This window comes from Pseudophryne corroboree, chromosome 8 (genome assembly GCF_028390025.1).
Source record: "Pseudophryne corroboree isolate aPseCor3 chromosome 8, aPseCor3.hap2, whole genome shotgun sequence".
Classification (NCBI taxonomy): domain Eukaryota; kingdom Metazoa; phylum Chordata; class Amphibia; order Anura; family Myobatrachidae; genus Pseudophryne; species Pseudophryne corroboree.
Genome location: NC_086451.1, coordinates 424114736 through 424141617, shown reverse-complemented (window position 1 = coordinate 424141617; position 26882 = coordinate 424114736). Strand labels below are relative to the sequence as shown.

The 26882-nt window shown below is 45.6% G+C and overlaps 1 pseudogene; it reads left to right on the top strand.

Moving 5' to 3' along the window:
* LOC134949909 (vomeronasal type-2 receptor 26-like) overlaps window positions 1-26882 on the top strand; it is a 1108520-nt pseudogene that overhangs the window by 976399 nt on the left and 105239 nt on the right.

The window sequence follows — 26882 nt, the reverse complement described above, 5'->3', positions numbered from 1 at the left end:
GGGTCAAAAACTAGGGTGTAAGGTCATCTTTACCTGCAAGGCCATGCACATTTTAGTGAGGCCAGGCTCATTTCAGTGAGGCCACACCCCTCTCTGGGACTGCACGCCGAATGTCTATGGGGGGCGCATTTTGAATGTCTTTTTTTTTTACTGTTTGCACTGGTGGCCAAATTGTCTAGAATCAGCCCTGCTCATACCCATCATTCCTATGATCACTCTAACCTCATGCACATCTATGTTCATCTGGGATGCGGTCAAGATCCTGCCGGACGGGATCACGGCGGTCAGAATACCGACACCGGGATCCCAACCGGCACAATCCCGGCACAATCCCGACATATTTTCCCTCTGTGGGTGACCACGACACCCATAGAGGGAGAATAAATTAGTGTGCCGAGCGTAGCGAGGCACCGTGCCCTCAGCGTGGCGAGCGCAGTGAGCCCGCAAGGGGCTGCGTTGCACTCGCTCCCTATCGGGATTGTGCGGGTCGGGATCCCGGTGTCGGTATTCCGACCGCCGGGATCCCGTCCGGTGGTATTTCGTACTGAACCCGTTCGTCTATCCCCCTCACATACTGTACTATTGGCCCTTTGCAATGTCTGGGAATTTTGAAAAAAATTATCTCCCCTTACAATTTCTTTATCTCTAATGCCCTAAATTTCATTTTTACAACTTAAATGTGAATTTCCTCCTCCAACACCACCTTTTCAAAGGCTTCTACTTTTCTTATATACCCAGACCCAATGATCATATTGATTCCAAAGTTGATATCCTTCCATATCTTCACTGCACCTTCTAGGTAATTCACCCTGAACCCTCTCTATCCCCATCTTTATTTTCAGAGGTTGAATCCAGCTGCCTTTTCTACCATGTTCTCACTCATTAAACCACCAACTAGTGTCCCCCTTTTAATTTCTCTCAATACCTTGACATCCTTTCAAGCTTACTCCAACATTTTCTCTCCACAGACCTCCTGTCCTTCATTCTGACTTTGAATACCTCAGTGGATGAAATAACCAGTGATGGTGACTCAAAACTTATCTTACTTTCCTCTTGACTTGACCTCTTCCAATGGACCTCTATCCCTCCCAATGGAGTGACAACTCCCCTGACCTGGTCTTCTCTCACCTCCCACCTGTGCTATCCCTGACTTCATCACCTCCCAAGTCCCTCTCTCAAACCACCTCCTCTTATTTCTCCAGCAGCTTCTATCCACTCCACTCCACTCCTGCCACCTATGCTAATGCTACTTTCATTAGACAAAGCACTGATGAACTTTATCATACAACTTCTCGTTCTCTGTAGACTCTTTTCTCTCTAATTTTTCACCATATCTTGCTTTCAAAAGGCTGTTTCCTCTATGACCATTCCTTTACCTCTGGCCTGGTCTGTTCTGCCTTAGCTGTTTTATCAGGTTAAAATAGTCCTTGGCACAGTCCTACTATTATTATCTCCAAAACACTGTTTATCTGCATAGTGCTTCTAGAGGAAATTGTGCTTCCCTACTCACTTCCTCCGATTTCAAATGATTCTCTCTACCATAAGCTATGCTCTTTCATTTGCAAACCTATTTCAAGTGTCTCATCTTCTCCCAATCTTTCAACCCACGACGATACCTCTTGATCACCTTCAATAAACTCTTCTACCCTCTCCAACTCTTATCATCCATTTCTGCATTATAATATGCCACCCACTTTACCAACACAATTGATTTCATACATTGTGACACCACCTCCCTCAAGACTCCCCATGCAGATCTTCAAACAATGTCTTCCATTCCAAGGACAAAAAGTCCATACCCTTCTTTCCTTCTCTCCTCCCTTCATCTATCCCTTTGACACTACCTCCATCCTAAATCTTTCCTTTGGCACCATCCCCACATTCTTAATACATTCCATAATTTCCCAAATCTTAAGAAACATTCTCTCTCTCTCTTTCTCTCTCTCTAATTTCCAAACCAAATGCCTCAATCCCCTATGCCTCCAAGGTCCTTCAGCGGGTTGCTGTAACCATTTCATTTTCTTCCTCACACCCCACTCTCCCCTAGACCCACTCCAATTAAGCTTTGGAATTCTTTTCTAAGCCAAAACTACCCTCCCCATGGTCACCAAAAACTTTTGCACTGCTAAACCCAAGAGCCTTTTTTAATACTAGTCCTCCTCAACTTAACAGCATCATTTGGCACCATTGATCACCCCTCTTCCAGAAAACCTAGTCCTTTTCTATTTTTCCTATACACATCTGCCTTCAGTGAGCTTCATCCTTTACTGCTACACAACTTTAAAATTCTACACTATCACAAGCTGTCTATCACCCATCTTTTCTGTAGTGACTGTGCACTTTCTTAAATCGGATATCTCTAAAAGATAAATCATTATTCCAGCAGGGTCTCCCAGCTACCATACATATCAATCTTCTTTAACAATGCTCCCAATTCTATTCTCCCAACTCCACTTCCTGAGTGTTATCCTAGAATTTGAAGCTTCTTCCCTCACATTATGTCCCTTTATCAATTTTCTGGCATCCACCTCTTTTACATTTCTAGGACAGACCATTTCTCATCTTGGAAGGTTCTAAAATTTTAATTCATGCCCTAATCATCTCTTGAATTAATGACAGCAACAGTATCCTCACCAACATTTTGACCTTTCATATTTTCCCTCTTCAATCTTTCATCAACACGGCTGTCTGCTTATTTTTCCTCTCTTCTGTTAACCTCTGCCAGTGCCTCAACTGGCTCCCTGTCCAATACCGAATCAAGTTCAAACTAGTTCAAACTATATAAGAACAAGTTTGTTTGTTTGTATGTTTTTATGTTGTACATAAATATCTTCCACGGCTTTCATGGTGAAGCTATCAAATTTTATACAGTAATTTAGTATTGACAAATTTAGCTATTAGACCACATAGAGACAAAGTGACAGAGTGATAAATATTTGAAAAAAAATTTTTTGGGTTGTAAACAGTTGTTTGACTGATGGAAGGAAACCTCTCAACAACACGACATACAGTAGGGTCAACATAACAAAGCAACAAATATTGCGACAATTGCATTTTTTAAGTTAAACTTTAACTTTAAAATAAAGGGTTCTATTTACTAAGCATTGGATGGAGATAAAGTGGACAGAGATAAAGTACCAGCCAACCAGCCCCTAACTGTCATTTTTCAAACCCAGCCTGTGACATAGCAGTTAGGAGCTGATTGGCTGGTACTACTTTATCACCGTCGACTTTATCTCCATCCAATGCTTAGTAAATAGACCCCAAAATCTCTAAGTATGTCAAACAAAAGTATAATTGGTTGTGGCAAAGGAGAAGACAACTTTATTCCTGGAATACCACTAATAACATCTGAGATACCGTTTTAAATTAAATGCTTGCAATATCTAGAAAAAGTAAGTTTTGCCATGTCGCTCAATAAAACCCAGGGACAAACACTTAAAGTTATTGGGCTTCAACTTCAACAGGACTGCTTCTCCCATGGTCAACTGTATGTAGGATGCTCTAGAGTAGGAACAGATATAAATCTTTAGGTATTCTTTCCTTTCAAAAAGAAATGCAGTATTGTATAAAAAGAAGTTCTGTAACTAGTATAAGTATAAGGTATAATATAAGTATTAGTATTAGTACAAATATTATCAGTAATCTTTGTTAAAATTAAAGAAATTAATATAAAAACATTGTTTTTGCTGTTACTTTGTTATAAAATAATTATTGTAATATGTAAAGTATAAAATAATCAATTTGTTTAATTTTTAAATCATAGTTGCAATAAACTTAATTTGATGTTAACAAAATAAAATTTTATTTAGTTCAACTGTTACTTTATTACTCTAATCAGAGCTTTTATGGATTTTCTAAACAGCATTTTTGGTATATTTACCAAATAGTTTGCTAAAATATACAAAATGCTACACATTACAAATTGTATATATATAGCAGCCTAATTTGCATACACACTCACTTACTGTTGGCTCAATAACTTACCTCATCTCCTGCCTGATCACCCCTTCTCACTCCCATCTTCACGATTTGCACCCAACATCTGGATCTGAGACAGGTCCCATGTCCATCTACCAGAAATATGTTCTTTAAAACATTTACAGAAAAAAAAGATAATGACATATTTTTAATTTCTCATGTTCTTCTGTTGAAACAACCTCATCCTGGAACAAATAATTGTAATTATAACTGTTATAACTTATTTCTCTTTAACTGATATATGTATCCCAGGTGAGTTATGGAACCTCAGATCCCATCTTCAGTGATAAAGTGAAGTTCCCATTCTTCTTCCGCACCATACCCAGTGAGCAGATTCAGAATACAGTTACAGTGCAATTACTGCAGCACTTTGGATGGACCTGGGTTGGGATTATCTACTCGATGGATGACAGTAATCAGAAAGCATCTGAGGAACTGACACCTTTATTATCGGAAAGAGGTGTTTGTGTGGCATATAGAGAGAAGATAATTGAAGATGAGAAAGTCTATGCAAAGATCATCAGTGTGATTCTGAAGTCTTCGGCTAATGTGATCATTGCATATAGTTCACTAGAATATCTGTTGCTTCTGGTTGGTTATTTAGAGAGACCGGAATTATTTACTGGAAAAGTTTGGATTTTACCATTTTCTCCAGCAGCTGAACACATTGCGCTAAAACCATATCTTTCTGTATTTAATGGCTCCCTAATTATATTATCTCAAAGAGGGGATATTCCAAACTTTAAGGAATTTCTCTACAATGCAAATCCTGCCAAGTACCCAAATAGGCTAATGGAGAAACTGTGGCAGATTATGTTCAAGTGCAATATTCAGTCACCAAATACTTATGTTTTGAAAAACTTGTGTAAGGAAAATTTGTCACTTAGAACCCTCCCTGTCTGGAAGTATGACGTAGACAATTTCAGACTGACCTACAGTGTGTACAAAGCTGTATATGCACTGGCCCATGCCCTACACAACACATACTTCTATAACTCCAAGAAGAACATTATTACTGCACGCTATCATACAGGCAAGGTAATGTTAAATACTGTACAATATAAAAAGCATAATAGAAGTTACAGTACTGTCGATCAAAGACAATATATAAAACAAGCATAGACAAGAGACTTACTTTTCTCTTTCAATATACTATATAATCTTATCGTTATTGTAGACTAAAATGTGAATAATATTAATAAGACTGTAACCAACAAAACAGTATACATGCTTCCCAAAAAAGGTAATACAGTGTACCTTGGTTGTGCAAAAAAACAATACAGCCATGTGATATTGCTTATTAAACAAAAATGCAGACTAAAACATTGGCCAATTGCGTGCAACATCGTCACTGCATGGCACTCAGTTTATTTTTACCAGAGCTAAGACATGCATGACAATGTGATTAATCAGTACCCACAGAGATGCTATCTATTTGGAAATGTGACAGAAACGTGATGGGCATCACAGGTAAGTGGCTAGTAGTGCAAGTAAAATTGAACCATTCAATGGGCATGTTATGAAAGTGTTGTGGTTGAGTCAATGCAAGTGGCTGTGCTCCCAGATGCACAGCCGCAGGCATAGGCAGCCATAGTCAGATTTATTTATTTATTAACAGTTTCATATAAAATGCAGCAAATTCCATTGTGCTCTACAACTGGACACAATGATAAGACAAACCTGGGTAATAACAGTCAGAGGTAGGAAGGCCCTGCTCACGAGCTTACAATCCATGGAGAAATAGGCATTGATACACAAGCATAAGTGCTATCTATTGCATAGTTGTCCACCAGATTGCAAAGGTTCTTGGTGGACTGCATGATATCATAACATAGCAATGATGAGAAAGGGTCAGGAGGAAAGGAAAGTGAAGAAATAGAAATTATGTGGAGGATATGTGTGAACTGTACAGTGGTGAAATAATTGGATAGAAAGCTTATGAAGGTAATGTGAGTGGTTCTGGAATTTGATAAGTTTGTCTGAATAGGTGAGTTTTCAGGGAACGCTTAAAGGTTTGGAGATTAGAGTAGAGTCTTATTGTATGTGGGAGAGAATTTCAGAGAGTGGATGCAGCCCGAAGAAAGTCCTGTAATCGTGCGTGGGAGCAAGTCATGAATGTGGATGAAAGACGTAGATCTTGTGAAGAGCGAAGGGGACTGGATGGGAGATATTTTGAGATAAGAGAAGAGATGTATGTTGGTGTAGTATGGTTAATAGCCTTGTGTGTGAGTAAAAGAATTTTATATTGAATACAGTAGCATACAGGTAACCAATGGAAGGACTGATATAGTGGGTCTGCAGACAATGAACATCTAGCGAGGAAGATTAGCCTTGCAGCTGCATTCAGAATGGATTGTAATGGTGAGAGTCTTTTCTTGGTGATAGAGTGACTGCATCGATGGTGGTGTCTAAGGATGCACCAATCAATATTACATTATGCATAGATGCTGAAAGTGATTGTCTCAGTCCTTACACATTAAGCTCTGTTCCTGCCTGCTATTCCTGTGTCTTATGCCTGTTGGTGTACTGCCAGTACCATCGTCCGTGTATACCAGAGACTGTACCTGGGAACCTATACAAAGGACTGCAACCTGCGTGTCGGGTACAGCAAATCCCCAAATTACTAGCAGGAGTCCTTAGTGTATGGGATGAGGGATGGGGGCGTTCATGGGGAAAGATGGGCGCAGGGGCATTGGTGGAAATGGAGTCATGCCGTCCCTTTATTCAAGAAGTAGCGTGGCTAAGGACTGCATTATGAGATGCAGTTTCCTTGGCCTCGCAAGCCATCCTGCCATGGCCAGGATGAGTAAAATGAGGCTTACTCAGCTTGCCTTTGCAGATGACCAATGCTACCAATGGTTGCAATGTTTGATTCCAGACTCCGGTTGCAGTGCTGTGAACGCAAATGCAGCAAGGAGGTGTGTTACTCCTACTGTCCTTATCACTGCTGCTTCTTTGGAACAACAATGAGATAATATTTTAATGCTGCAGGAGGCAATTGAAGACAAAAGACGCCCCCTCACAGCATCTCAGATCCAAGTACTGCATCCAAAGAGGCAGCATCAGATCACCATCACAACCATCGGTCTGTGATGGTTGCACCCCTCGGCCATCTGAGTGTAACAGATGGACCGTGGATGGTAACCCGTACGTTGGGATTGGCAGAGAACCTGGTGCAGAGTCTAATTTACTAGTGGTGTACACCAGGGACTCCCGCTAGGAAACTTGGGATTTGCTGCACCGAACTCACAAGTTGAAGCCCTTTGTCTGGGTTCCCAGGTACAGTGGCTGGTATACTGTACAATGGCGATGGTACTGGCAGTACACTGATAGACATAAGACACAGGGGTGGTAGGCTGTATGAGAGCTGGATGGGTGGACAGGAGCCAGGCAACGAGCATAGGAGACAGGAACCAGTAACAGGCATAGGGAGACTAGAAACTTCACAAGGAGGATACCTGGTAGCACAAGGCTAAACACTGGAGTAAGGTATGGGAGCATAATATACTCTAGCACAGGAGAGTGGCTAGGAACTCACTTTTATAGGAGAAGATTCAAATCTGGCACCAAACGTAACATCACGTTTAGGCATACTCTTATCAAGCGCAGTGCGTGCACATCTATGGGAGCCACGGCTGCCTGACACTTGAGAAGCTACAGCCAGAGGGAGGAGACGCAGACCAGAACAACTACTGCAGAAGATGCCAAAGTATCTCTGCCTGCTGCCCCATAATCCAGCGCTGCTGAACTTAGCAAGTGCGCGCCAACTTCTGGCTTACTGTGCATTACCCCCATGCTAGGTGTGGGCATTGAACACCCACAAATTATTTGTTAGGAGACTTTTGATGACATTTCCAAAGGAGTTATTGAGCATGAATATATGATGCCTTGACACAACAACATTCTTCAGGACCATATATTTTCCAGTTCACCAGAAATTGAACTGAGCCTTATTCGTTTCTGGAGTCCAGGATTTGCTTTATCTCAACTCCACTTGATGGTTTACTGGGATAGCCAATGAAGGATTGCAGGGTGTCGAAAATCAATAGAGAACTAGAGCCATTGTGTAGTGTGTACTTTGCACATGGGTCACCAGGGTCCAAGGTGGCCCACACCGCACACTCTGTACCCATTTTTTAAATACTCACCTCTCTGGAGTCCCCCACCAGAAGCAGCTCTCAGCAAATCTCCAGTAATTGGCGTGGCAGCCATTTTTCTAGAGATTTCCACATGAACAGTAAGGAAATCTCTGGAAAAATAGCGACATCCCCTGAGATTTGTGCTTGCGCAATAGAGTCTGTGCCCCTCTAGTGCTCAGACTCTATTGCACTGATGGACACTGGCTACAGAGGAGGTTGCACATGGGCCTCCTCCTTTGTTAATACACCCCTGGAATACATTGGGTATTCTTAGTTTGCAGGAAGCTTTAGTCAGTATGCCCCTGGATTGATCACTTGGAGGATCTACAAGGGACCAGTGAATTTGGGAGCGAACTTTATTGTGGGAACCTTCAAGCACAAATGTTTGGTTGATAACTAAACGTTATCACCAAGTGTTCCTGTTGGGAATATGGGATCGTGGAGACCCAAGTTGCACAATCCTCAAAGTAAGACACAGATATTTCCAAAGTAAGTTTTACTTAGTTACATGTCTTCAATTAGCATACACTTGGCCAATACAGCAATCATATCAGCAATCCTAGAAGCTCTTCCTAGGCCAATAAGGCTAGAATAGGTTTCAGGGTCCTTAGCGTTTCTGCAGTCAACGTTGTTCTAAGGCATAAAATCGTACTGCCCCCTTCCTCCTTCTCACTTAAATATCAAAAGCTAGACAGAGCACAGATATTAGTTGCCAAATAAGGTTTGAAACATATAATTGGTTACATGAGCTATGATATAGTTACATGCCATGCATAGTAACAAGCTGAACTTATCATTGGTCCTTACATATATGGTAAAGTATAAAACAAGTTAACTGACACCACAGGTGTTGTTGATGTAACAGGATGTGCTAAAGAGAATCAAACTTTCCAGCATGATGCAAGACAGATATAAGTGCAGTGAAAAAGGAGAGTTATGGTAGACTTACCATTGTTAACGCTCTTTATGTGAGGTACACTGGGTTCCACAGGAAAACATCGGGGATGTAGAGTGGATCTTGATCCAGGGGCACCAACAGGCTAAAGCTTTAGGCTGTTCCAGGATGCTCTGGGGCCTCCTCTGTAACTCCGCCTCCAGGCACTGTGAACTCAGTTTCGTTAACCAGTCCAATGTAGGAGCAGGTAAGAGAGAAGGCAGATGTTAGTCACATAGAACCACATTATCATGACAGGAGAAGGGACCAGCGGCTATTGCCATATAAACCCATAGAAGCTAGGTGCGTCAGGGTGGGTGCCCTGTGGAACCCAGTGTACCTCACAGAAAGAGAGGTTTTTTTTTGTACAATCGGTTTTTATTAAAGATTTCAAAGACATGAACAGAAGGAAGAACACATACACATTCAAATATAGAAACACTGATACAGATAAAGTTTGTAGGCACAAATCTGGAAGTACAAATGCATAATGTAAGAATAACAGCCAGCAGAGAATAAAGAAACCTCAAAGGCGGCAGCAGCCAAATGGGCTGGCAGGTAGAACACAACCTCTAAAAAACAGGGGACACTAAAATGCAATATCGTAGTAAAATCCTCATTGTGCTTGCTAGAGGGCTGCAATGTATATCAACAAAAAACAATAAGAAATGTGTTCTTCAACAAAGATATATAAAAACTAAAAGAGAACTAGCATACGGTAGCCATTAGGCTTTAAAAAAGGAAACATAGGAAAGTGGGAAGAAGGAAGCAGAGGGAGGGGAACAAGAGACAGTAAGAGGTACCACTTATTGAGATATATAAACAGTGATACAGGGAAAATAACTACTATCCATCCAAGGGAGTGGCTAAGTAGGCCTGAGAGGCCTTGTATTCTAACCAAGGGAGCAAAGTAGAATTGAATTCACCAGACTTGCCTATCGATGAGAGGAACAAATCTTCCATTCCCATAAAGTAGTCCAGTCTAGCGAACCATGCACGACGTGTCGGGGGGAGGTGGGACCTCCACATGGTTGGGATCACAGCACGTGCTGAGTTAACTGAGTGACGCAATAATGAGTGTTTGTATTGGGACACCGGAATGTTGGAGTGGTTGATAAGCCAAAATGCAGGGTCAGAGGGGATCTGAATCTTAAGAATGGCCTGGGAAATGAGCAAAACCTCCCACCAAAATGGTTGGATCATAGAGCAAGTCCACCAAATATGTAAGAGGGAGCCAGTTGTCGAAGAGCAACGCCAGCAGTGAGCTGGCGAGGAGGGGTACATGGCATGAAGAAGGGAAGGGTGTCTATACCATCTTGTCACAACTTTGTATTGAGTCTCCCGGATTTGAACACAAACAGAGCTCAAATGAGTTTTTAAGAATTTTTTTTGCAGTTTCTAGGCGATAGAGAGATGCCCAAGTCTCTCTCCCAGGCCACTACAAAGGGCGGGGTATAGACAGGTTGGGAATGGCAGACAATTTTATATAGCGTGGAAATAGTGTGGGTCGGGTCAAGGGTAGCAACGCAAAGCTTCTCAAAGAGGGTCAACTCCCTGGCAGCGCTGCGAAATCTTGTGTCAGTTGTCAAGAAATGCCTTATTTGTAGGAACTTCCAAAAGTCCTGTTGGGGGATGTCCCACTTTGCTCTCAAGTCTTCAAATTGTTTGACTCCAGTCACCGACACAATCTGGCCAACCCTGAACAAACCTGTAATAGCCCACCGTGAAAAGTGGGCGGGGTTAAGACCCGGAGCAAAATCAGGGTTGGCTAGAAAAGATGTCAAGGGGCCGAATTTAGATGAAATGTAGGGAAGGCCTCGTAGTGTTTTCCAGGCGGCCAGCATGGGGGTAATAGTGGGATGGGGAAGGAGTAACCTAGGGAAGGAGGGTAGCCAAGGGAATATTTCCGGGAATTGCTGCACGTACAGGCCCTCCAGTACCACCCATTGTTTGAGCTCGCGACTTCTCGTCCAATCTATAATTCTACATAGAAGAACGGCATGGTAATAATGTTTTATATCAGGAAGTTTGAGGCCGCCATTCTCGATTGATTTAGTCAGTTGGGAGCGTTTCAATCTAGGTCTCCTCCGTTGCCAGATAAACTGCTGGATCAATCGGGAGATAGATTGGAACCAGGACTCTGGGATGCGTATCGGGAGTTCCTGCATTACATACAATAATTTAGGGAGAGTGTTCAACTTAACTATATTTATCCTCCCAAACCAGGACAGATATTTCATATTCCATCTAGAATAGTCATTCCGAATCATATGCAAAAGGGGCAAATAATTTAATAGGAACAATTGGGACTCGCTGTCCGACAGATTAACACCAAGGTATGTTATGTGAGAGGATTGCCATGAGAAGGGGAAAGAGCGTTTAAGGTTCACTACGGACTCTGCAGGGGTGGAAATATTAAGATCGCTAGATTTAGAGTAATTAATTTTAAAGTTGGAAAGTTGCCCATAGAGGTCGAGTTCTTTCATTAGGTGTGGCAAGGAGTCGGTGGGGTGGGATACTATGGCTAAAAGGTCGTCAGCGAACAGTGCTAACTTGTACTCTCCATCTCCCATGGCAAAACCCTTGATGTCATGATTAGCTCGTATAGCCCTAGCCAGCGCTTCAATACAGAGTACAAAGATCAGCGGAGATAAAGAACAGCCTTGCCTAGTGCCGTTACTTATGGTGAATGAATCAGATAGGGTGCCATTTATGCAAACCTTTGCAGTCAGAGAGTCATAGAGGGCAAGTATCCAAGTAAGTGCGTTGGGACCTAGGCCTATGTGCTCCAAAATTTATTTCATAAATTTCCAACTGACCCTATCAAATGCCTTTCTCGGCATCAGTAGAGAGTAGAATAGTGGGAGTAGAACTATGGGAAGCTAAGTGGATAAGATTAAGGATTTTGGTTGTATTGTCTTTAGCCTCTCGGCCCATGACAAACCCAACTTGGTCATTATGAACTAAGAGAGGGATCAGCGTCTTTAATCTATTGGCCAGAATCTTCACGTAAATCTTAAGATGCACATTCAGGAGGGAAATGGGCCTATAGCTGGAGCAAACTGAAGGGTCTTTGCCCTGTTTTGGTATCACTGAAACATGGGCCTCCAGAGAGTCACAGGAAAAATGAGAGCCAGAGGAAATTGAGTTAAATGCTCTAAGGAGTAAGGGGATCAATCTATCTTTAAACACCTTGTAGCATGCAATAGTGAAACAGTCAGGGCCGGGGCTTTTCCCGGACGGCATAGAGGAGATAGCCTGATCTAGTTCTTGGGCAGTGAAAGGGGCTTCCAGTAAGCTAAGTGACGAGGGCGGGAGCACAGGATAATCTATGGACCGCAGATAGTCCCTTATTTTTTGGAGTGAAAGGTGGGAGTCTACATCGGAGGGGGCACTCTCTAGGTTGTAAAGCAAGGAGTAAAACCATGCAAAGCAAGCGCCAATCTCAGGCGATTTAAATTTGGGGATTCCAGTGGTATCTTTCACAGAGCTAATAAAGGAATCCGAGTGTTGAGCACGTATAGCCTGAGCTAGGACTCGGCCAGGTTTATTGCCCCACTGATAGTATTTCCTTTTACATTTACGGATAGAGAGAACTATATTGTCAGACAGGAGTTTATTCAGCTGTGTGCGGACTTCCATCAATTCTACGAGGGTCCCATCCGACAATGATGCCTTGTGAGAGGTCTCGAGGGATTGAATCCTAAGTAGAAGACCTGAGATCAGAGATTGCCTCTGTTTCTTTTTAAAGGTGCTTAGCTGGATCAGCTTGCCCCGGAGTACACACTTATGTGCTTCCCACACAGTGAGGTGGGAGACGTCGCTGGTGACATTCGTGGCAATATAATCATCTATAGTCTTAGCCAAGGAATCTTTACAGAGTGTGTCGTAGAGAAGAGACTCATTGAGTCTCCAGGTCCACTGTCTCTGGGGACCGTGAGGGAGATCCAAAGTCAATGACACCGGAGCGTGGTCTGACCTGGTGATAGAGCCAATAGTGGCATCCATGAGAAGCGGGAGGTGTCTATGGCTAAGGAACAAGTAATCAATACGGGAATAAACCCGGTGGGGGTGTGAGTAAAAGGAATAGTCACGCCCCGAGGGGTTGAGGGTCCTCCAGGAGTCAGCTACTTGTTGTGTATGAAGCAAGCGTTTGACCTGGCGATATTTAGATGCAACAAATCTAGAGGTTTGGGATGATGTGTCAGCATGGGGGTCTAATGTCCAATTGAAGTCCCCACCTAAAACAGTAATACCGTGAGCTAGAGAGTCTAATCTCGGGAGATGGGAATTAAAAAAAGATAATTGGGCCTGGTTTGGAGCATACATTACTGCAAAAGTGAACGGATGACAGAAAGAGAGTTAACAATGGTAAGTCTACCATAACTCTCCTTTTCTGCAGCGGGGTACACTGTGTTCCACTGGAAAACATTGGGGATGTCCTAAAGCAGTTCCCAAAGGGAGAGGATGTGCCTTAACGGGTATGAGAACCTGGCATCCAAAAGAAGCATCCTGGGAGGTGGAAGTATCAAAGGAATAGAACCTAATGAACATGTTCACTGAGGACCACGTAGCCACCTTGCACAATTGTTCTGCGGATGCGCCACGGCGGACCGCCCAAGAAGGTCCAACAAACTGAGTAGAATGGGCTTTAATAGAAGCAGAAGCTGGTAGTCCAGCCTGCGCATAAGCTTGTGCAATCACCATTCTAATCCATCTGGCCAAGGATTGCTTATTCGCAGGCCAGCCACGTTTGTGGAAATCAAACAATACAAAAAGGGTAGAGAGGCAGTCCTCTCCACATATATACGGAGAGCCCTTACGACATTCAAAGACTGGTCTTTGGGAGACAAATTCAAGAGATAAAGGACAAAGCGCCTAGGTCCGACACCCTTCTAGCAGAGGCAATTGCCAACAGAAACAGGACCTTGGCTGTGAGCCATTTAAGGTCCACTGACTCAAATGGAGACTCTTGCTGGGCATTCAGGAAAACAAATAGATCCCATGAAACCACCAGAGGGTCATAGGGAGGCTGAATCTTTAACACACCCTGAGTGAATATTTGAACGTCAGGTATAGACGCGATTTTTCTCGGAAACCACACCGACAAGGCAGATATGTTAACCCGTGAGGTAGGCCAGACAAAGGCCTAAGTCCAGGCCTTGTTGCAGGAAATCCAGGATTCTGGATATTTTGAATCTGTACACATAACAGTTCTTAGAATTCCAGACCCTGTAATAGATCCGGGCAGATGCCGGTGTGCGGGCTTTCAACATAGTTTGAATGACCGCCTCAGAGAATCCTTTGGCCTTCAGGAGTGATGCTACAAGAGCCACACCGTCAAAGCCAGTCTGGCCAGGTCTGGATAGAGACAAGTACCCTGTACGAGGAGATCTGGTTATTGAGGAAGTAGAAGAGGACGCTCTGTCAATAGACCCTACAGGTCTGAGAACCAATGCCATCTGGGTCACGCTGGAGCAACTAGCAGTAGTATTCCTCCTGCTTGCTAGAACTTCCGCAGGACTCTTGGCATGAGTGACACTGGAGGGAACATGTAAGGCAGCCAAAAGTTTAATGGAATGGCTAGTGCATCCATGAACGAGGCTTGAGGATCCCTGGTCCTTGATCTGAAGACCGGAACCTTGTGATTGTGTCGAGACGCCATCAGGTCTACATCTAGCAGACTCCACGTGTCCACTAGGAGTTGAAAGACTTCCGGATGAAGACTCCATTCTCTGGAGTGAATGTCCTGATGACTGAGGAAGTTCACTACCCAGTTTAGGAAATCCAGAATGAACACTGCCGATACTGCTGGCAGATGGCATTCTGTACATCGAAGGATTTTTGACACTTTCAACATTGCCATGCGGCTTCAAGTGCCACCTTGATGATTGATGTATGCTTCTGTGGTGGAGTTGTCTGACCGTACTTGAACATGCCTGTTCTGAACCAGAGGCAGTGTGAAAGTTAACGCATTGAACGCCGCCCACAGCTCCAGAATGTATATTGGGAGGAGAGACTCCTCCTTGATCCAACGACCCTGGAAAGAGTGTTGCTCCAACACCGAACACCATTTCTGCAGAGTGGCATCCGTCGTCAGCAGGACCCAGTCAGGGATTAAGAAGAGACAGCCCTTGGTTAATTGCTGGTCCTCTAGCCACCAGGTCAGTGATTGACGAACCTCCAGAGTCAAAGTAATCATGTGAGATCAATGAGGTAGGCCATTCCACTTGGAACGAATTAAGCTCTGCAAAGGCCGGGAATGAAATTGAGCGTACTCTATCATGTCGAATGCCGACACCATCAGGCCTAGTACTTGCATCGCCGAGTGTATCGACACTCTGGGGTGACAAAGGAAGCATCTTTTCCTGTCCTGAAGCTTCATGACTTTCTCCGGAGACAGGAACAGATGTTGACTGTGTGTGTCCAGGAGTGCCCCCAGGTGCACCATGCTCTGAGCTGAGACCAGCGAGGATTTCTTCAAAGTGATGAGCCACCCATGGGCTTGTAGGAAGCTTACCGTCAGTTGTAGATGACTGAGGAGAACATTGTGGGAGTTTGCCAGGATCAGCAGGTCCTCCATATACGGCAGGATCCTGAGTTCCTGGCGACGGATATGTGCCATCATTATGGCCATGACCTTGGGGAAGATCCGAGAAGCCATAGCCAGTCCAAGTGGCTGAGCCTTGCACTGATAGCGTAGGTTGCCTATAACAAACAGCAGATACTGCTGATGTGACTTGGCAATAAGTATATGCAGGTACGTATCCTGAATATCCAGAAATTCCATATAGTCTCCAGGTTCCATCGCCAGTACAAGTGAGCGCAGCATCTCCATACGGAACTTGGACACTCTCACAAACTTGTTTAGGGATTTGAGGTTGAGTATAGGCCGGAAGGACCCATTGGGTTTTGGGACTATAAACAGGGTTAAGTAGTATTCACTGCCCCTTTGTGACAGAGGTACCGGCACTACCACTCCTGTATCCAGGAGAGAACTCACAACCTGCTGCAGAGCTTGTGCCTTTAGTGGATCCAAAGGGATGAGTGTGGTGCAAAACTGGCGAGGGGGACGTCTCTTGAAAGAGACTGCGTACCCGTGAGAGACAACTTCTCGCACACATGAGTCTGAAGTGGTCTTCAACCAGAGCTGGGTGAACTTCAGAAGTCAGCCTCCCACCCTGGGGTCCCCCAGGGGGAGGCCCGCCCTGTCATGTGGCAGGCTTATCTTGTTTAGAAGCAGGCTGACGGGCCGCCCAGGACTGCTTTGTCTTGGTCTTAGTGGTTTTGGTTGCACGAGATTGTCTCGGATATGCCTGACCTTTTGCTTTCCCTTGAGGTCGAAAGGAACGAAAAGTGGTACCTTTTGACTTCTGTGCAGAAGGATTAGTATTTGGGAGAAAAGCAGTCTTGGCAGCCGCCAGTTCAGACACAATTTTATTTATGTCCTCCCCAAACAATATGTCTCCCTTAAAAGGGAGTAACTACAAGGTCTTTTTGGAGTCCAGGTCCACCTTCCATGATCTCAAGCCAGGACAGACGTAGTCGAAGCCTTGGCCACCAACACACCCGCCTCAGTGGACACCTCTTGAATATAATAAAAAGCAGTGGTGATGTGAGACAGGTATTGTCTGGCATTTTCTGATATATCCTTGGGCAGCTCTTCCTCTAATGCCTGAACCTATGCTTCAATACCTTTAGCAGCCCAGGAGACAGCAATAGTGGGTCTATGTACAAAACCTGTCAGGGAGTAAATAGATTTCCGGCATCCCTCCACATGCTTATCTGTCAGTTCTTTCAGTGAAGTGACAGCGGTGACAGGCAGAGTTGATGACACCACTAGGCGGGTGACATGAGAATCCACCGGTGGTGAATTTTACCACTTGTTACATAACTCTGCAGGGAGAGTGTTGTGAGGTAAGGCCCGTTTAGGGAGAGGGAATTTCTTTCCTGGATTAGACCAGGGTTCCTGCCTGATGTCAACCAAATGGTCAGAATAGGGTAACAGATTTTTAGCCACTTTCTGCCATTTAAACATATCAGTTTTCTTGGTTACAGTAGTGGGTTCCTCATCATCTAAGATTTGTAGGATTTGCCTAATAGCAACCACTAGAGCAGGGACATCAATTTGCATTGTAGAATCCTCATCAGAAACACCTGATTCGGTGTCTGACAGGACAGTATGCTCCCCCTCCTCTTCAGATGAAACATCTGAGAGATTTGTGGATTGTGAGGTGGAAGCAGTCTGCTTAGATGACCCAACGACATGGGAGTGACCAGATGTAGATTTTTGTCTGACCAAGGAATGAGTCAACTGCTGCAACTGGTTAGACAAGTTTTCCGCTGAAGGCGGATTAATCATAGGGACTATTTGAGACTGTAATCAGAATCAGCTTAATTAGCCAGGTATACTTGCGTATACTAGGAATTTGTCTTCTTTTTGCTATACAACAGCCAAGTAGGTAACAGATAAGCAGGTGGGGGTGGGGGGCTGAGGGGGGTGCAAGTAAAGTCATACAGATAGGCATACCTTAGGGACACAAGTTAGTTACATGTACGTCTAGTCAGTCAATGTTCAGGAGTTCACCAGGTGGAGCGCTTGGGGAAAGAAACTTTTGAGGCATCTGGTGGACCTGGCAGGGACGGCCCTGTAATGCCTGCCTGAAGGAAGCAAATTAAACATGCTGTGGCCGGGGTGTAGCTAGTCTTTTACTATCTTCCTGTTAGGATCTCCTGTTCTGTGCTGCCACGTCGCCATGGCAACCGGGAGGCAAGTGTTAGCGAAGTAATCTGAGCGCAGCTGATACTCCGGTCCGGGTTTTTACTGTGTAGTGGTTACAGGCTCTGTGCACGGCAGGGAATCCGGCGCTGGTTTTGTGCTCACAGTCTGTGAGGTCTGAGTGGGGCATGGACAGCACCTGCTATATAAACCATCCTCTTAGGCTAGGCAAATGCTGCTGAATCTTTGTTTGTTAGTCAGTTCCAGAGAGTTAGCTAGTACTGTGTGACTTTGTATTTACTTGTTGCTTACTGCGAATAGGCCTTGGGATTCGGTACTTCATTCTGCCAATCCAGACCTAGCAGTAAGACTGGAGTCAGTTGTTTAACCTGCTGGGGTTCTTTTGCTATTCTGTGAACCCAACAGGTTTGCGGCTATACTCTCAGACCTGCTTGCTTAATCCTCCCTCACTGTGCAGGGCGTCCAGGTGTCAGTTTAGTGGCAGTAAGCTGAACCTGTGCCCTGCAAGTGGGGGTTAGGATTGTGGATACTCTCCTTGTGTCTATATTTCTATCTCTTACCAAGGAGTTTATTCCCACACCCGTTGGTAACCCTTTGGGGTTTTTTCTGTTGCTCTTAGCAACATCATTTCGGGTGCTCCACATGTTAAATCACTACATCTCGCTTCATTGTCCGCTCTATTCCATCTGAGCATTCCTGACACTAGGGAGACACCCAATTCCTGAGCCTTTGGGCTTCTCCGTTCACTTTGTGTTTATTAGTTATTCCATCACCTCCTGTGTATGTTGTGTTATACTGTCTGTGAGTTCGTTTGTTTCGCATCCCTCTCTGTTCATACACCGGTATACTCCTGTTAGCACTGGTGTGCGTAACATATTCAGCAGCCCTACTCCTGTTGAAATTTTGTGGGAATATGGAGCATACCCCTCAAAATACTTTGCAACAGGTGGTCGACCAGGTGCAGGTCCTGACTCGACAATTTAATGAGATGTCCAATAAAATGAACACCCTGCAGGCCGCTAGCGGAGCTCCCGCAGCAGCAGCGGCAAGTTTAGGGGTTAAGGAGCCGAAAGTAAATCTCGCGATTCGTTTTTTTTCTGGAGATCGCTCGCAGTTCTTTTGTTTCAAGGAGAGCTGTAAGCTACATTTCAGGCTTAGGCCCCAGTCTTCTTGGTCAGAGATTCAGCGGGTGGGCATGGTGATTTCCTTGCTACAAGGAGACCCACAGGTCTGGGCATATGGGTTGCAGCCTGACTGTCCGTCGCTTAAAAGTGTTGATGCTTTTTTTACGGCACTGGGCATTTTGTATGATGACCCTGACAAGATGGCTTCAGCCTTAAGCGGTCCTTAAGCAAGGATGATGGCCAGCTGAGGTTTATAGTACGGAGTTTTGGAGGTTGGCTCATAATACCCAGTGGAATGACCCAGCCCTGAGAAACCAGTACCGAAGGGGCCTTTCTGACCAGATAAAGGACCAACTGGTACAATATCCCTCGCCTGATAGCTTAGATCAGCTCATGAAGTTATCCATCCGGGTGGATAGACGGCTAAGAGAGCGTAGGCTTGAAAGGGAGACCGCAGTTTACTTTTTTCCCAAGGAAACCTCAGACTCTGAGGAATATTCCGAGGAGCCTATGCAGATTGGAGCTACCCGCCTCTCCTCGCGTGAGAAGACGCGGAGGAGACAGCAGGGTTTGTGTTTGTACTGTGGGAATAAAGGTCATGTTGTAATATCATGCCCAGAAAAGCCGGAAAACTTCAGGGCCTGAGGGTGATGGGAAATACCCTATCAGGCCAGAAGTCAGAATTTCCCAAAAAGACTTTTCTCATTCCGGTGACTTTGGAGATCCTCGGTCAAACTGTCAAGACTGAGGCCTTTGTTGACAGTGGGGCCAATGGGGTTTTTATGGACCGTCAATTTGCCCTGGAACACTCTGTTCCCTTAGTACCTTTGGCATCAGAGATTGAGATCTGTGGGTTAAACGGGGAACCATTGTCCCAGGGTAAAATTACCTCCTGCACCAGCCAAATTCCTTTGTTATTGGAGCCACACACTCTGAAAAATTGTCTTTCTATGTGACTATCTGTTCTTTTGCCCCATTGGTTTTGGGGTTACCCTGGTTAAGGGCCCATAACCCTCAATTTGACTGGGTCTCTGGGGAGATTCTTAGTTGGGGTAGTGATTGTTTCAGGAGTTGCTTGAGCCTTCCAGTCAGGCTCTCGCAGCTAAGTTTGCCAGGATTGCCAGGATGTTATGCAGATTTTGCGGATGTATTCTCCAAAAAAGTTGCGGAGGTACTACCTCCCCATCACCCCTATGACTGTGCCATTGATTTGTTGCCGGATGCTAAGCTTCACAAGAGCAGGTTGTACTCCCTGTCACGTCCTGAGACTCAGGCTATGGCAGAGTACATTCAGGAGAACTTGGCTAAGGGATTTATCAGACCCTCACAGTCCCCAGTTGGGTCGGGGTTCTTCTTCGTGGGTAAAAAGGACGGTTCGTTGCGACCCTGCATCGACTTCAGGGAATTGAACCGTATCACGATTAATAAATCGTACCCACTGCCTCTCATTTCGGTTTTGTTTGACCAGCTTCGTACTGCCACCGCGGTGCTTACAATCTAATCCGAATAAGAGAGGGGGATGAATGGAAGACTGCCTTTAATACCCACTCAGGGCATTATGAATATTTGGTGATGCCTTTTGGGCTCTGTAATGCCCCGGCAGTCTTCCAGGAATTCATGAACGATGTGCTCAGGGAATATTTGGATAGATTCTTAGTTGTTTATCTAGATGACATCCTAATCTTCTCCCATTCCCTGGAGAAACATCGGAAGCATGTACGCTTAGTCCTCCAGAAACTAAGAGACCACCAGCTTGGGGCGAAGCTGGAGAAGTGCGAATTTGAAGTCCAGCAAATCGCATTTCTAGGGTATATTATCTCCTCAGAAGGTTTCCAAATGGAGGGTTCTAAGGTACAGGCAGTCCTGGATTGGGTGCAGCCCATTAGTTTGAAGGCGCTTCAGCGTTTTCTGGGCTTTGCAAATTTTTATAGACGGTTTATCGCTGGATATTCGTCTATAGTGGCCCCCTTGGTGGCACTCACTAAGAAAGGGGCGGATGTTGCTCACTGGTCTTGTGAGGCCAAAGCGGCATTTGCCCGTCTCAAAAGTGCATTTGTCTCGGCCAAGATGCTGCGACACCCAGATCCAGAGCGTCCTTTTGTGGTAGAAGTGGATGCCTCTGAGATAGGTATTGGGGCAGTGCTCTCTCAGATGGGGGTGTCTGATAATCGCCTTTATCCCTGTGCTTACTTTTCCCGTAAATTTTCGTCTGCCGAGATGAATTATGATGTGGGTAACCGGGAATTGTTGGCTATAAAGGATGCACTCGGGGAGTGGAGACACTGGCTTGAGGGGGCTAAGTTTGTGGTCTCAATTCTCACCGACCATAAGAATCTGGCATATTTAGAGTCAGCGAAGCGGCTCAATGCCAGGCAGGCACGATGGGCTTTGTTTTTTGATCGCTTTAATTTTTTGATAACATATCGCCCTGGGTCAAAAAACATCAAGGCTGATGCGCTCTCGCGGAGTTTTGCTCCAGTCCAAGAGACCACCGAGGAGCCATTGCCCATTGTGTCCCCATCATGTATTAAAGTGGGCATTACCCAGGACCTCTTGTCATTAGTCCTTAGAGCACAGGAGCAGGCTCCTCCAGACCTTCCGGTAGGTCTCTTGTTTGTGCCTCCTAGGTTAAGACAGCGAGTGTTCCTGGAATTCCATGCCAAGAGGTCGGCAGGGCATCCGGGTATTGCCAGAACTCGGGAGTTGCTGTCTAGGGCGGTGTGGTGGCCCTCGGTGGCTAGGGATGTGGATCAGTGGGTTCGGGCATGTGACGTTTGTGCCCGAAATAAAACTCCTAGAGGGGTTCCTGTCGGCCCATTACATCCACTCTCTATTCCATATAAGCCATGGACCCACATTTCCATGGATTTTGTGGTGGCCTTGCCCAAATCCTCGGGGATGACAGCCATTTGGGTTGTCGTAGAAAGGTTTTCGAAGATGGCGCATTTCGTTCCACTGGTTGGGTTGCCATCGGCCAGACGCCTGTCTGAGTTATTTATGCAGCATGTTGTGCGCCTCCACGGGTTGCCACTTGATGTGGTCTCTGACCGTGGATCCCAGTTTGTGGACAAATTCTGGAGGGCATTTTGTTCTGATCTCCAGATTTCTGTGAGCTTGTCGTCAGGCTACCATCCACAGTCTAATGGGCAGACTGAGAGGGTGAACCAGTCCTTGGAGCAGTTCCTCAGGTGTTATGTCTCCAAGTGTCATACTGACCTGGTTGCTCATCTGTCCATGGCGGAGTTTGCCTATAACAACGCGGCTCACTCTGCTACAGGGATCTCTCCCTTCCTTTGTGTGTATGGGCATCATCCTAAGGCCAATTCTTTTGACCCCCTAGATTCCACGCCTGGTGTTTCCTCTGTGGTTTCGGCCCTTAGGGGTATTTGGAGGAAAGTGAAGAAAGCCCTTGTGTCTGTGTCATTAGTGACCAAAAGGGTTTTTGATAAGCGGAGAAGACCCTGCAGCTTCAAATTAGGAGACTTTGTCTGATTGTCCACCAAGAATTTGAAGTTGAGACAGCCATCTCATAAGTTAGCCCCCCGGTTCATCGGCTCTTATAAGATCACCAGGGTTATCAATCCGGTGGCATTTCAGTTAGATCTGCAACGTTCATTGGGTATCAATAAAACATTTCATTGTTCCCTTTTAAAACTGGCGGTTAGTAATCCTTCTTCCAGTGGAAGACCTTCTCCTCTTCTGAGACGGGGTCAGAGGGAGTTTGTGGTTGAAAGGGTTCTTGACTCCAAGATGGTTCGGGGTCGGCTGTCATTTTTGGTGCACTGGAAGGGGTATGGCCCGGAGGAGCGGTCGTGGGTGCGCAGTTGTGATCTTCATGCCCCCAGACTGATACGCTCTTTCTTCTCGCAGTTCCCCGATAAACCCGGTGGTAGGGGTTCTTTGACCCCTCGTCAGAGGGGGGGTACTGTTAGGATCTCCTGTTCTGTGCTGCCATGTCGCCATGGCAACTGGGAGGCAAGTGTTAGCGAAGTAACCTGAGCGCAGCTGATACTCCGGTCCGGGTTTTTACTGTGTAGTGGTTACAGGCTCTGTGCACGGCAGGGAATCCGGCGCTGGTTTTGTGCTCACAGTCTGTGAGGTCTGAGTGGGGCGTGGACAGCACCTGCTATATAAACCATCCTCTCAGGCTAGGCAAATGCTGCTGAATCTTTGTTTGTTAGTCAGTTCCAGAGAGTTAGCTAGTACTGTGTGACTTTGTATTTACTTGTTGCTTACTGCGAATAGGCCTTGGGATTCGGTACTTCATTCTGCCAATCCGGACCTAGCAGTAAGACTGGAGTCAGTTGTTTAACCTGCTGGGGTTCTTTTGCTATTCTGTGAACCCAGCAGGTTTGCGGCTGTACTCTCAGACCTGCTTGCTTAATCCTCCCTCACTGTGCAGGGCGTCCAGGTGTCAGTTTAGTGGCAGTAAGCTGAACCTGTGCCCTGCAAGTGGGGGTTAGGATTGTGGATACTCTCCTTGTGTCTATATTTCTATCTCTGACCAAGGAGTTTATTCCCACACCCGTTGGTAACCCTTTGGGGTTTTTTCTATTGCTCTTAGCAACATCATTTCGGGTGCTCCACATGTTAAATCACTACATCTCGCTTCATTGTCCGCTCTATTCCATCTGAGCATTCCTGACACTAGGGAGACACCCAATTCCTGAGCCTTTGGGCTTCTCCGTTCACTTTGTGTTTATTAGTTATTCCATCACCTCCTGTGTATGTTGTGTTATACTGTCTGTGAGTTCGTTTGTTTCGCATCCCTCTCTGTTCATACACCGGTATACTCCTGTTAGCACTGGTGTGCGTAACACTTCCTTGTCCGCTTTTTAGATCTGGACAGGTACAGGTCCTGGACTGAGGGAAGGTCAGCCCTGATGATCTTCTGTGCAGTTCTGACCACCTTTTGGAGCCTTCATCTATTCCTCGCGCTGGCGGAGCTGTACAATACCAGTATTGAGGAGCACAGTACCGACTCCACAATCGCGGAGTAGAAGGGGAGCAGAAGCTTCTGTGGGATGTTGAACTTCCTTAGTTGCCTGAGGAAGAACAACCTCTGCTGCGCTTTCCCGACAGTGGTGTCAGTGTTGGACCCTCATTTAAGGTCCCGGGAGATTGTGGTCCCTAGAAACTTGAAGGAGTCCACTAGCGATTCCACACTGTCAGCAATAGTTAGCAGAGGTGCACTAGCTGACATTTTCCTGAAGTCCACTATCATCTCAACAGTTTTGAGGGGGTTGAGGGCAAGGTTGTTGTGGATGCACCACTGGGCCAACTGGTCTACTTCCCATCTATAGCCCGATTCGTCCCCGTCCTTGATGAGGCCAATGACAGTGGTGTCATCGGCGAATTTGATGATCTTTACAGATTGCGCCACTGAGGTGCAGTAATTTGTGTACAGGGAGAAGAGCAGGGGTGAGAGGACACAGCCCTGAGGGGCCCCTGTACTGATGGGCCGTGCTTGTGAGGTGAATTCCCCCACTTTCAGAACCTGTGTTCTTCTCTGACACACCGATTCGATCGATAGGCGAACTGTAGGGGGTCCAGTGTGGGGCCAGTCAGTTTTCAGGTGATTTAAAACCAGACGCTCAAACGTTTTCATATTGTAACAAACAAAACTGCTATGAAGTGCTAAATAATAAATTATTATATAAAAAGTTCCACAGTTCCAGTGTGCTGCTGTGTAGGCACAGTGTGCATGCCTTAATAGAGGAAACTAAATATGGAAAAGAACCCAGCTGCGCAATGAAAAAGGGGACAGTAATTAAAGGAAGCTGACGTATGCTGAGATATATTAGTTAAAAAAAGTTTTTTATACAATATATATATATATATATATGACCATAAATACGAAATAAAATTCATTAAATAAAACAACTGGTCTAAATACTAGACCTAAGAGAAAAATGTCCAGTTACTCTATACTAAAGAGCTGATGAGTGATTAGAACAAGCAGTTGTAATAGGAGCGGCAACAATTTGCAACATGCATATAGGACAATAAAAAACTGTAACGTATCCTGAACGCAAATAGGGATACAAAATAAAGGATGATCCATAGACTTATGCACGGTATTGCAGTCCCGTGAATAGGATATTTGACTCTGTTAATTAGATGAGCTCCAATAATGGTGAAAGCTAAAACGTTTTCATGACCACAGACGTCCGTGCTATCGGTCTGTAGTCGTTGAGGTTCATGATAGAGGGTTTATTGAGGACCGGGACGATAGTAGACCTTTTGAGGCAGGAAGGGACTTTCTGTAGCTCCAACGATTTGTTGAAGATCTTGGTGAATATGGGGGCAAGCTGACACGCACATGCTCTTAGGGCAGATGGTGACACTCCATCAGGACCTGGAGCTTTCCTGGGTTTGGCCCTTTTGAACAATGCCTCCACCTCTTCTTGGGTGACTTGCAGTGCCTGGAGTTGGCCGTCGGTGTTCGAGGCATCGTAGAGGTGATTGCTTGGGTTGCAGGGGACTTCTTTTGCGAACCTGCAATAAAAGTGGTTCAGTTCGTATGCTAGGTCTTGGTGCATGGTGGTGGAATTTGATGTATTCTAGTAGTGTGTTATGGATTGCATTCCTTTCCATACAGATACGGGGTCATTGGTGGAGAGATCGTTTGTCAGCTTGGTCCAGGTGGTCCCATAGGGGGCATTAGGCATTCCAGTAGAGTACCCAGCAGGCTTGAAAATGCGGCCCAGGATGGCTCCTGATAGAGGAGTTGCAGACTGACTGGAGGGTGTATGACACATGGTATGCAGACCATCATACACAGCTTCCCCCTCTGGTAAATCTTTGGTACATACTCTGCATGAAGCAGGAGCATCCACAGAAGTACTGCCCTTCCTGTTAGACATTGTACACAAATGCAACAGAGAGCAGTTTAGTACGATGAAGGGTGGTTAAGGGTGATTGTGTTCACTCCCCAGTGATCAATAAAGGGTTAAAGACCTCCATCCTTTTTTTTAATGAAAAAGAGTCCAGCACAAGCTGGAGACTTGGGGGGTCATTCCAACACGATCACTCGCTGCAGTTGTTCTCAGCGCAGCGATTGGGTCGTAACTGTGCATGTGCCAGCGCCGCAGTGATTGACAGGCAGAGGCGGTCGCCGGGCGGGAGGGGGCGGCACGGTGGCATTTGGCCGTTATTTGGGGGGGTACGGTCCGGACAACACAGGCATGTCCGGACCGTGCATGGGGGCGGGCTGCAGTGGCTGCGTGACGTCACACACAGCCGCTGCGACCAGGGGCAGCGACGAGCAACTCCCGGTCAGCCACAGGAGCTGCGCTGTGCGATGCTTTTGTACTTGTGCGGGGGGGGGGGGGGGGGGGCGGACAGACATGCAGGGCGGGCTAGCCCTCTGCTGGGTGTCCCCCCGCATGTCTGGGAACATGATAGTAGCTGTGCTAAATTTAGCACAGCTACGATCAACTCGTAATGACCTCCTTAGATTCCCAGATGAAGCCCCATTCCAGATTCTCTTTAATGTACTTGGATATAGACAGAGGAAATAATCTTCCACGGGGAAGCATTTTGTGGGTAACAGGTCAATAGGGCAGTCGATTCCCATTGATCCAAAAGTGCTTCAGTGGCCTTTCCCTAAACACATCTCTGTAGGACTGATATGGAGCTGATAGAGAGTCATCTTGACATTCTTTGCCTATATCGTAGGTGGATGTAAAGGGTTGAATGGCCTTTTGCTGCTCCTCCATCCTCTGAAGCATAAAGAGTGTTGAATGCCACCTCGTTACCGTCTCTTGCTTCAGGTGATGGCAGAGCAGGTTCAGGAGTGCTTGATAGTGCCCCAGTCTTCGGCACACGGTAGCTGAGTGCCGAAAGTGGGCTGCAATTTTTCAGGCCACCGACAGCATCTCCTGCACGCCCCTGTCATTTTAAAAATAAAATAAGATTTTAAACCTACCGGTAAATCTTTTTCTCCTAGTCCATAGAGGATG